The 12643-nt window shown below is 38.2% G+C and overlaps 1 long non-coding RNA gene across 3 annotated transcripts in view; it reads left to right on the top strand.

Annotated features, from left to right (window-relative positions):
• LOC136031400 (uncharacterized) overlaps positions 1–12643 on the top strand; it is a 56234-nt gene that overhangs the window by 8173 nt on the left and 35418 nt on the right. For all 3 annotated transcript variants that reach the window (XR_010618503.1, XR_010618501.1, XR_010618502.1), the window contains exon 2: positions 11794–11982. This is a non-coding gene — a long non-coding RNA (uncharacterized LOC136031400). The remainder of the gene's footprint in view (positions 1–11793; positions 11983–12643) is intronic.

Raw genomic sequence — 12643 nt, 5'->3', positions numbered from 1 at the left:
CCGTATATGAAAGAGGCTTTTCCTCCTCAACGCCCACTCTTTACGCTAAAGTTTCTTACTGTTTTAAAAATAGAGTTAAGAGAAAGAGTCAAACTTTAGCTTAAAGAGTGGGGCGTCGAGGAGGAAATCTTCAATGAAAGATTGACCGACTACAGAATTTATTTCGTCATTACATTTGTTAATTATCTCCGATTGGCCCTCCACAATATTTTTCAAAACCAGAAGTTCAGATTTAACTGTTGCAAGTTCATTTTCAAGCACATTATTTTTATTTTCCATTGAAGTAACACGATTGGTCACTGCAGATATATCAGATTTTATCTCCAAGACATTATGTTGGAGTGCCTCAATGTTGGTATTTATGGACTGCACCATTTCCAGTATTTTAATAATATTTTCAGCATTTGTTCTCTGACAATCAGTGAGAACGCTACCATCAGTATTATTTGTCGAATTCATCACAGGGTCCGATAATTCCGCTTCAATTCGGTTACATTTACCGCTGCCTTTCTTTCCCATATTATCAAACAGTTCGTGGTAACGAACTGTGTAAGGAGCGACCAGGCTCAATAGTAACCAAAACTCTAAAAAATAGAAATATGATACCGATAACTACATCAAAAGAATGACATTTGAATGCTAATTTTAAATATATAAGTTTCATCGATATTAGTCTTACCCATCAAAAGTTACGAGCCTGAGAAAATTTGCATCATTTTAGAAAATGGGGGAAAGACCCCCTAAAAGTCATATGATCTTAACGAAAATCACACCATCAGATTCAGCGTATCAGAGAACCTAATTGAAGAAGTTTCAAGCCCCTATCTACAAAAATGTGGAATTTCGCATTTTTTGCTAGAAAACAAATCGCGGATGCGTAGGCTATTTATTTGTTTTTTCTTGTTTTTTTCCCAGGGGTGATCGTATCGACTCAGTGGTCCAAGAATATCGCGAAAGGGCTCATTCTAACGGAAATTAAAAGTTCTAGTGCCCTTTTCAAGTGACCAAAAAAATTAGAGGGCACCTAGGCCCCCTCCCACGCTCATTTTTCCCCAAAGTCACCGGATCAAAATTCTGAGATAGCCATTTTATTCACCATAGTCGAAAAACCTAATAACTATGTCTTTGGGGACGACTTACTCCCAGGACGTCCCCGTGGGAGGGGCTGCAAGTTACAAACTTTGACCTGTGTTTACATATACTAATGGTTAGCCTACAGGGAAGTGTACAGACGTTTTCAGGGGGATTTTTTTGGTTTGGGGGGGGGGGGGTATTTGAGGGGGAGGGTTACCGGGGAGGATATTTCCATGGGGGAAGAGAAATTTCAATGGAGGGGGCGCAGGATTTTGTAGCATTATCTAATAAAAAACAATTAAAAAATAATTATGAAAAGTTTTTTCTACTGGAAGTGAGAAGCAGCATTAAAACTTAAAACGAACAGAAATTATTACGCATATGAGGGGTTTACCTCCTCGTAATACCTCGCTCTTTACGCTAAGTATTTTTAGTAATTTCAACTATTTATTCTACGGCCTTTGTGATTCAGGGGTCATTCTTAAGGAATTGGGACAAAATTTAAGCTTTAATGTAAAGAGCGAGGTATCGACGAGGGGTGAGCCCCCTCATATACGCAATAAAAACATATGAATATAGAAGTTCGCTACGTAATTTAATTCGTAAGTTACGTATATTTTTTATATATGAAAACGTTCGTAAAAAATTATAAGCTATAGCTGCTTTTTTAAGTAATCAAAAATTGGAGGGCAACTAGGCTTCCTCCCCCGCTCCTTTTTTCTCAAAATTTTCCGATTAAAGATATGAAAAAGCCACTTAGCCCCAAAAAATTAATATGCAAATTTCGTTTTAATTATTTATGTACGGAGAGCCAAGATCAAACCATGCATTAATTCAAAAACGTCCAGAAATTAAACAAAAAAAAACAAGTTTTTTAAAATGAAAGTAAGGAGCGACATTAAAACTTAAAACGAACAGAAATTACTCCGTATTTGAAAGGGGCTTTTCCTCCTCAACGCCCCGCTCTTTACGCTAAATTTTTTTACTGTTTTAAAATGTAGTGTTAAGAAAAAGAGTCAAACTTTAGCGTAAAGAACGGGGCGTTGAGGAGGAAAACCCCTTTCAAATACGGAGTAATTTCTGTTCGTTTTAAGTTTTAATGTCGCTCCTTCCTTTCATTTAAAAAAACTTGTTTTTTTTTTATCAAAATAAGACTATTCGCCTACCTCTAGATGAACTATATTTCCCCGTGTTAGTTCCCAGCGTGCAATGTATATATGCGTTAAAAGGGTACGTCTGACACCCAAATAAATAACTTTCTTAAAACAGAAAATGCTGGCCAAAAATACAGGTTGCAGGAAACTCCTTCTTATTCAATTATCAGTTAAAGTTATGTCAAGCTATCGCGAGTATTCAGAGTCAAAACCATTACATAGCATTCGATGCGTTAGGTTGCAGTCAAACAAGTTCACCATTGACTGCTGAATGAGAACTGGATGATGGAAGGAATTTCGGGTATAGAGATGGTTGGTCTGAATTATGGTTAGTCTCTGCTGGGTCTTGCTAGGCGTATTGTTACTTTTCTTTAGTATTAAACAGTTAATGGTAACGAACTGTAAGTGAGGAGCAATCCGGCTCGATAGTAACTGAACCTCTAAAAAACGGAATTTTGATATTAATAGATATATCAAAAGGATTGGCTTATTATGCTAATTCCAAGTATATAAGTTTCATTAAGCTTAGTATTACCCGTCAAAAGCTACCAGCCTGAGGAAACTTTTCTGATTTTCAAAAAGGGGAAAAGACTCCTAGTAGTCTTAAGATTTTAATGAAAATCAAAACATCAGATTTGGCGTATCAAAAAACCATATTGTAGAGTTTTCAAGCTCCTATCTGCAAAAATGTGGAATTTTGTAATTTTTGCCAGAAGAAGGATCACGGCTGCGTTTTTGTTCGTTTGGTTTTTCCTTTCCCCTGGGATGATCGTTCGACCCAGTGACCCTAGAACTTCATGACAAGGCTCGTTCTAATGAAAATGAAAAGTTCTAGTGTCCTTTTTAAGTAACCAAGAAAATTGGAGGGAAAGTAGGTCCCCTCCCACGCCAAATCGTCCAATCAAAACTTAGAGATAGCTATTTTGTTCAGCGTAGTTGAAAGGTTCAATAACTATGTCTTTGGAGATAACATTATCACCCACAGTCCCTAGGGTAGGTTTTTAAGATACATTTGTCCATTGCTTACGTGTAGGATATGCTATTGGAAAGTATGTATATATTTATCAGATGGGGAGGGGAGGACGAACCTTCTCCTTGGGGGATTTTGCACGAGGAGAATTCTCTATGAAGAGGGAAGTTTCCAGTGGGTGAGTTTCTAAGGATAAATTTTATACTGGGTGAATTTGCCAGAATTCCCATATGAAATTTCTTTATATGTCTTGCTTTCTCTTTACCGATTCAATTTTACGCGTGGAGATGTTAAGGGTAATTGTTCGAGGGGAAATCTTTACTAGAACTGAATTGTTCAGAGCATATTCTCGTGGGGAGGGGGATTTTTCCGTGGAGATGGAGCCAGATATCCTGACTCTATTTAAAAGACGATAATAAATTAAATAAAAAAAAGTTGTTCAGCTGAAAGTAAGGAGCGACATTAAAACTTAAAACAAATAGAAATTATTACGTGTATGAGGGGGTTGCTTCCTTCTAAACACCTCGCTCTTTACGCTAAAGTCTAAATTTTCTCCCACTTCTTTAAAAATGACTCCTGAAACACAAGGATCGTTTAATTAGAACAATGCGTAGCTTTTAAAGTGCCGAAAAACTTTGGGGTGAAGAATGAGGAGTTGAGGAGGGGGAAACCCTTCTCATATACTTAATAATTCCTGCGGGTTGTGTAAACCTTGAGGCACTGTTATATGTTCTTTGAACTATCTTGTTTTAGAATGGATATTCCAAAATTTCAATCAGATGCGTTCAATGAAAGAGTGGTAATTAGAGGGGTGGGTCTGGTTGACTTCCATCACTTTTGACTCTTAAAGGGGAACTAAAAGTTCAAATTTTAAACAAATGAGCCACCTCTAATGTTTATACAGCCATCCCTTCCATAAAAAAACCTCAAATGCCCCGGGACATAACTTACAACCCTTGCCCCCAGACTCTGGCGGTTTTAACAACCCCAAAAGCCTTGTTATGATATCTTTGGACTACTTTGAATAAAATGGCTATCTCAAAATTTCTGTTGTCTGCATTTCGGGAAAAGACAACTTTTGGGGGGTAGCGGCCCTATGATCACTTTGACTCTTAAAAAGGGCACTAAAACTTCTAATTACCTTTAAAATGAGACCCCTCTGAAGGATATACAGCCACCTTCTATATTAGACCTTATATGCCCCAAGGGAGTAACTTATAACCCTTGCCCTGAGGGCTGTGGTGTGGTTATCATCCTCAAACGCATAATGTCAAGACCCTTTAACTACGCTGAACAATATTGCTATCTCAAAATTTTGATTGGATTTATTGTAGGAAATGATGAGTGTGGAGGGGGGCTGGTTACTTTCTGGCACTATAACTTCCAAACTCAAATCATATGAGTCCCATTGGAATTTTTTACAAATAGCCATTCCATAAAAACCTTATATACCTCCAAGGTATAACTTACAACCCTTGTCCCAGGGCTCTGGGGGGGTTGTGTCAACTCTAGAGGCATTGTAATGTGTGCTTCGGACTATTCTGCATAAAATTCCTAACTTGAAATTTCAAATGCGCGCGTTTCGGGATATTACGACGTTTGGGGGACGGGGCAGCTGCCCTCCAATCACTTCGAATCATAAAAATGGCACTAAACTTCTGATTATAGTTTAATGAGCCCCTTCCAAAGTTTAAACGATCACCCTTTTGTATATAAACCTTGCATGCCCCCTGGCCATAACTTACGACCCTTGCCCTGAGGTCTGTCGGCGAGTTGACATCCTTAAAGACATAATATCTGGACCTCTCAACTACGTTGAACAAAATGGCTTTCTCAAAAATTTTGATTGGATGTGTTTGGGGAAATGATGGGCGTGGGAGGGGGGCTAGTTACCCTCCAATCACTTACAACTATTAAATAGGGCACTATTCCCTTCAATTTCCAATCAAATGAATTCTTCTTAGAGTTTCTACGAAAGCTCCTTCGATACGAAGTGCCCTTGTGTAGAACCAAAAAAATAAAAAATAAATAAATAAATAATACATTGTGCCAACATCGTTCGTGACTTATGCAAAGCTATTGCTCTGCCTATGATTAATTTAAGACAATGTGATAAAAAAGTCTTCTAGGATTAAAAGTCCTCTAGGAATTACAAAGGATCGTTATTTACTTACCATTCATTAATATGAAAAATTTGATTTTTTTTTTTTTCTATTGCTCGAACCAAATCATATAGAAAAAAAAGTCTGTGGAAAACTGGAAAGGGGTCACTCATTCACAAATTAGAACTTATATTTTTCCTTATTAAGGGTCAAAATCTATTGGTAGGTAGCCAACACTGGGGCAACACACATTTTTTATTTTGCTTTTTATGGCACTTGGTATTAACCAAGTGACATATAGCAATCGCCAATTCTGTCGGTCTGTCTGTCGGTCCCGGTTTTGCTACTTTAGGCACTTCCAGGTAAGCTAGGACGATGAAATTTGGCAGGCGTATCAGGGACCAGACCAGATTAAATTATAAATAGTCATTTTCCCGATTTGACCATCTTGAGGGGGGGGCGATTAATTCGGGAAAAAATAGAAATGTTGAAGTATTTTTAACTTACGAACTGTTGATCTGATCTTAATGAAATTTGATGTTTGGAAGGATATCGTGTCTCAGAAATGTTATTTTAAATTCCGACCGGATCTGGTTACATTGGGGGGGATATGGGAGGGGAAAACCTAAAATCTTGGAAAACACTTAGAGTGGAGGGATCGGGATGAAACTTGGTGGGAAAAATAAGCACAAGTCCTAGATACATGATTTACATAACCAGAACGGATCTGCTCTCTTTGGGGTGGTTGGGGGGGGGGGTAGTTCTGAAAAATTAAAAAAATGAGGAATTTTTAACTTACGAACGGGTGATCGGATCTCAATGAAATTTGATATTTAGAAGGATATGGTGTCTTAGAGCTCTTATTTTAAATTCCAACCAGATCTGGTGAATTGGGGGGGGGGGGAGTTGGGAGGGGGAAACCTAACACTTGGAAAAAACTTAGAGTGGAGGGATCGGGATGAAACTTGGTAGGAATATTAAGCACAAGTCCTAGATACATGACTGACATAACCGGAACGGATCCGCTCTCTTTGGGGTTGTTGGGGGGGGGGGGTAATTCTGAAAAATTAGAAAAAATGAGATATTTTTAACTTACGAATGGGTGATCGGATCTCAATGAAATTTGATATTTAGAAGGATATCGTGTCTCAAAGCTCTTATTTTAAATCCCAACCAGATCTGGTGACATTTGGGGGGGGAGTTGGGAGGGGGAAACCTAAAACTTGGAAAACACTTAGAGTGGAGGGATCGGGATGAAACTTGGTGGGAAAAATAAGCACAAGTCCTAGATACATTATTGACATAACCGGAACGGATCTGCTCTGTTTTGGGGAGTTGGGGAGGGGGGTAGGGTTAATTCTGAAAAAATAGAAAAAATGAGGTATTTGTAACTTACGAAGGAGTGATCGGATCTCAATGAAATTTGGAAGGATATCGTATCTCAAAGCTCTTACTTTAAATCCCGACTGGATCTGGTGACATTGGGGGGAATTGAGGGGGGGAGGCTAAAATCTTGGAAAACGCTTAGAGTGGAGGGATCGGGATGAAACTTGGTGGGAAAAATAGGGACAAGTCCTAGATACGTGATTGACATAACCGCAACAGATCCGTTCTCTTTGGGGGAGTTGGGGAGGGTTAATTCTGCACAAATTAGAAAAATGAGGTATTTTTAACTTACGAAGGAGCGATCGGATCTTAATGAAATTTGAAGTTTGGAAGTATATCGTGTCTCAGAGCTCTTATTTTTAATCCTGACTGGATCCGGTGATATTGGGGGGAATTGAGGGGGGGCCTAAAATTTTGAAAACGCTTAGAGTGGGGGGATCGGGATGGAACTTGGTGGAAAAATAAGCACAAGTCCTAGATACGTGATTAACATAACCGGGACGGATCCACTCTCTTTGGGGGAGTGGAGGCGAGGGTTAATTCTGAAAGATTAGAAAAATGAGGTATTTTTAACTTACGAGTTAAGAAGGAAACATGTTTGAGAAGGAAGCATGATAAGAAAACAATTTACAATATGCATAACAATTGTAGCAAACAGATTTTGCATGGAACCCCCTATGTTTTACCCCCCCCCCCCTTAATGTGTAAATTTACAGTCGAAATTATATATTTCCCCTCTATTCTCCCAATGCGTATCTCTTGTTTCATACCTTGTACTTATTAATTGAATTAACTGTTTAAAAGAAGAACCGGAAAACAAGTGATGGGTGACAGAATGCATTGGTTTTATATAATTTGGACTATATATTTGCTTTTTAGGGGAAGGGGGGTTGGCGGTAAAGTATAGGAGGGGATCCATGCAAAAGGTGTTAGCTACAGCTATTGTGCGTATTATGAAATGTTTTCTTAACATGTTTCCTTCTCTAGGCTTATACCCCTAAGCTGTAACTATTGCTGACGAAATTGGAATTCCCTAAGAAGCAAAGTCCTGCGGATGTAAATGTTCCAGTCATCTATGCAGTCAGCACAGTAAAGGGAAAATATTTTTACACTGTGACAGTCATCAATGATGATTTTACATTCATGAACTTAGCTATTGACTTTTAATTAGTTCCCATGTCCTTTGGGCACAGACAGCGCGGACCCCAGTTATTGCTCACCTGTTTCAAAGGCCGCCTTTTCAAATGCGCAATTTAAATACGTATTTAAAACGTTTTCCATGAATTTGATGAGCAGGTCATTCAAAGAATCTATGTCAAAAGATAAGGATAAAATTGTAACTGAAATGTATGAAAAAATTCCTACCTATAAAAAACGGGCTACCTATATATTCAAAAGGGCAAGGTAATCATTTTTGATATTATTCTAAAAAATATTATTATTAAAGTCGGGTGTTGAATATTTCGATAGCCTTGCAGACTCAAAGGACTGCAGGTACATACACAGGCTCGTTCAAATATTCAAAAGGGCAAGGTAATCATTTTTGATATTATTCTAAAAAATATTATTATTAAAGTCGGGTGTTGAATATTTCGATAGCCTTGCAGACTCAAAGGACTGCAGGTACATACACAGGCTCTTGGTTCGTTTTTATGGCCCTTGGTATTAACCAAGTGACATATAGCAATCGCCAATTCTGTCGGTCTGTCTATCGGTCTGTCTGTCTGTCGGTCTGTCTGTCTGTCGGTCCCGGTTTTGCTACTTTAGGCACTTCCAGGTAAGCTAGGACGATGAAATTTGGCAGGCGTATCAGGGACGGGACCAGCTTAAATTAGAAATAGTTTTTTCCCAATTTTACCATCTGGGGGGGAGTGGGGGGGCGGTTAATTCGGAAAAAATAGAAAAAAATTAAGTATTTTTAACTTATGAATGGGTGATGGGATCTTAATGAAATTTGATTTTTGGAATGATATTGTGTCTCAGAGCTCTTATTTTAAATCCCGACCGGATCTGATGACATTGGGGGAGTTGGAGGGGGGGAACCTAAAATCTTGGCAAACACTTAGAGTGGAGGGATCGGGATGAAACTTGATGGAAAAAAAACAAGCACAAATCCCAGATACATGATTGACATAATCGGAACGGATCCGCTCTCTTTGGGGTAGTTGGGGGGTGGGGGGTAATTCTTAAAAATTAGAAAAATAAGGTATTTTTAACTTACGAACGGGCGATCGGATCTCAATGAAATTTGATGTTTAGAAGGATATCGTGTCTTAGAGCTCTTATTTTAAATCCCGACCGGATCTGGTGACATTGGGGGGGGGAGGTTGGGAGGGGGAAACATAAAATTGGAAAACACTTAGAGTGGAGGGATCGGGATGACACTTGGTGGGAAAAATAAACACAAGTGCTAGATACATGATTGACATAAACGGAATGGATCCACTCTCTTTGGGATAGTTGGGGGGGGGGTTATTTCTGAAAAATTAGAAAAAATGAGGTATTTTTAACTTACGAACAGGTGATCGGATCTCAATGAAATTTGATATTTAGAAGGATATCGTGGCTCAGAGCTCTTATTTTAAACCCGACCAGATCTGGTGACATTGGGGGGGGGGAGTTGGGAGGGGGAAACATAAAACTTGAAAAAACTTAGAATGGAGGGATCGGGATGAAATTTGGTGGAAAAAATAATCACGAGTCCTAGATACATGATTGACATAACCGGAACGGATCCGCTCTCTTTGGGGTAGTTGGGGAGAGGTTAATTCTGAAAAATTAGAAAAAATGAGGTATTTTTAACTTACGAACGGGCTATCAGATCTCAATGAAATTTGATATTTAGAAGGATATCGTGTCTCAAAGCTCTTATTTTAAATCCTGACTGGATCTGGTGACGTTGGGGGAAGTTTGGGGTGGGGGAACCTAAAATCATGGAAAACGCTTAGATTGAAGGGATCGGGATGAAACTTGGTGGGAAAAATAAGCAGAAGTCTTACATACGTGATTTACGTAATTGGAACGGATCCGATCTATTTGGGGGGGGGGGTTAATTCTAAAAAATAAGAAAAAATGACGTATTTTTAACTTACGAAGGAGTGAACGGATCTTCATGAAACTTCATATTTAGAAGGATCTGGTAACTCAGATCTCTTATTTTAAATCTCAACCGGATCAAGCGTAATTGGGGGGGGGGGGGGCAGTTAGGGAGGCGGAAATCTTAGAAAATACTTAAAGCGGTGAGATCAGGATGAAACTGGATGGGAAGAATAAAAACCTGTCTAAGATACGTGACTGACATAAACGGACCGGATCTGCTCTCTTTGGTGGAATTGGAGGGAGGGTAATTTTGAAAATTGAGGTATTTGTAACTTAGGAAAGGGTGACCAGATCTTAATGAAATATGATATTTAGAAGGATCTTGTGCTTTAAAGTTCTTATTTAAATTCCGACCAGATCCTGTGACGTTGGGGGGAGTTGGAGGGGGAAACCGGAATTCTTGAGAGCGTGAAAATTGGGGTACTTTTATCTTACGAATAGATGATTGGATCTTACTGAAATTTGATTTTTAGAAAGAATTTATGTCTGAGAGCTCTTATTTCAAATCCTGACCAGATCGTTTGACATTGGGGGGAGTTGGAGGGGGAAATCTTGGAAAAACACTTGGAGTGTAGGAATCGGGATGAAGCTTGGTGGAGAGAATAAACAAATGTCCTTGATACGTGATTGACAGAATCGTACTGGATTCGCTCTCTTTGGGGGAGTTGGGCAGAGGGGTTCAGTAATTTGGCGAGTTTGGTGCTTCTGGACGTGCTAGGACGATGAAAATTGATAGGCGTGTCAGGTAGCTGCACAATTGGACTTGATAAAGTCGTTTTCCCAGATTCGACCATCTGGGGGGCTAAAGGGAGAGGAAAAATTAGAAAAAATTAGGTATTTATAACTTACGAGTGGGTGATCGGATCTTAATAAATTTTGATATTTAGAAGGACATCGTGACTCAGAGCTCTTATTTTAAATCCTGACCGGCATTAAGCCTCTTATTTTCCTTTTTAAATCAATCTATTGATTCATAGAATTTTGTTAAAGCTCATACCATATGATCTCTTGGCTCTTAGCTCTTCTCGCCTCGACACAAGTGCCATATGAGCTCTTAGCTCTTGTTTTCCTTTGGTTTCCTTATAATTACTTTATAATCCCAAATTTCCAGGAGGGCATGGCCCCACCCTGCCCCCCTGTCAGCACCCATGAAAACTTTTGCTCTGCTTACGATTAATTTAAGACAATGTTATAAAAAAAGAAAAAAGTAAAGTAAAAAGTAAAAGGAAAAAGTAAAAAGAAAAAAGTAAAAGTAAAAGTTACTTTTCATCTAAGAAAAGTAAAGTCACACATTAAAGCGATTAGGATAGAGTAAAATAATAATTCAAATTTGAAACAAACAGCTAAAACGGTAGATAAAACGGTATAATTCAAATTTAAAACAAACAGATAAAACGGTATGGGATTAGATGAGTATTCACACCAGATAAGATGCAACTATGGGGAAAACAAAACCAAAAATAGACACAAATTAAATGATCAATGAAGTCAAACATCAAACTAGCAGGCATTACAACAAACCACCCCTTAAAACTTCTAAAGAGCAGAACGGTATTCGCGCTTTATGGAAATTGATTTCTATTGGCTTGTTCCTTATTTGTCAAAAAATCAACTTCGCTACAAAAACAAAATCACAATGCGAATCAGGGTCTAAAAGCAAAGGCTAAGGTAAATCAGAGTCGGGCTACACTCCACTACCCCTCCCCCTCGCTCTTGGATGTCATTTGTGATTTACTTAGTAGCCTACGATATCTATTTTGGACAATTTGGCTTTTAAGTTTCAAAATGTCAATAACAAAAAAAATGAAAATTCTTATAGATATCAAGATTAAAGGAAAGAAAAAGCTTTTAGAATAGACTAATTTCTTAGATCAGTATTTCGTAAAATGGACTAGTAGCATTTGGTTGAGACATGATTGCATAGATTATAGAAACCACTTTTTTGATAAAAATTTCTTGTTTCTGGATAGTATGGTAATTACAAAAACTAAATAGAAATTTTTCATAGGTCTAGCTGTAGCTGACACGATCGTTCTTCTAGAAACGCTGTTTATAATTTTTCTTCCGACCCTGTGCGCATTTGCTGTAATAAGACTACCTGCCCTTTAATATATTACATGATGCCATGGAATTACTTCATAGGACTTACCGCTCAAACCTGTTCAACATATTTAACAGTAGCTGTGACGCTAGAAAGGTAAATAGAATTTCGAACCATTCATTCTTAAGTGTATGATAAAAAAAAGAAAAAAAAGAGAAATCAATGTCACATACTTCTGTGTTGAAAGAGTGCTCTATTTTCACTGGCTTATTTTGTGACACATATACTACCATCTGGCACGTACGCAGGGGGGAGCCTTCTGGCCTGCCCCCCCCCAAATTTTTGTGAAATTTTTAATTTCCCCATGTTTTCTTGGGATTTATGGCAAAAGTAGGACATTTATTAAGAATCTAGATGCATGTGTGAAGCCTTTTTTGGGGGATATTACAGCATGCAATTATCCGGTCAAGTCACTGTCCAATTATTAACCCATTTTCTGTCTAACCTTTTACCCTCTTTGAAGTAATTAGCAATTGTACTGTTATTATTTTTTTGTAAAGAGAGTTTGCTTTTCACACCAAAATAGAATTATCCTTGATATTAGGGCGTTTATCCCCCCCTTTCGGGATAAAGTACAGCTTTTAATGGATCAATTTTGGAAACTATCATTTTTCGTTAAAATCTACGTTTTTGCAATAGAAGAACTACCCCCACAGCACCCATATTGCACTGTTAACCCTAAAATTTCCCTTTCAGTGGGTTATAATAGATTAATCACTGGTTCTAAATCGCCATAAACATAACCTGAGCCTAAAAC

The sequence above is a fragment of the Artemia franciscana genome, chromosome 9 (assembly GCF_032884065.1).
Source record: "Artemia franciscana chromosome 9, ASM3288406v1, whole genome shotgun sequence".
Classification (NCBI taxonomy): Eukaryota; Metazoa; Arthropoda; class Branchiopoda; order Anostraca; family Artemiidae; genus Artemia; species Artemia franciscana.
Note: the sequence above shows the minus strand (reverse complement) of the source record. Positions and strands in the feature narration are given on the sequence as shown.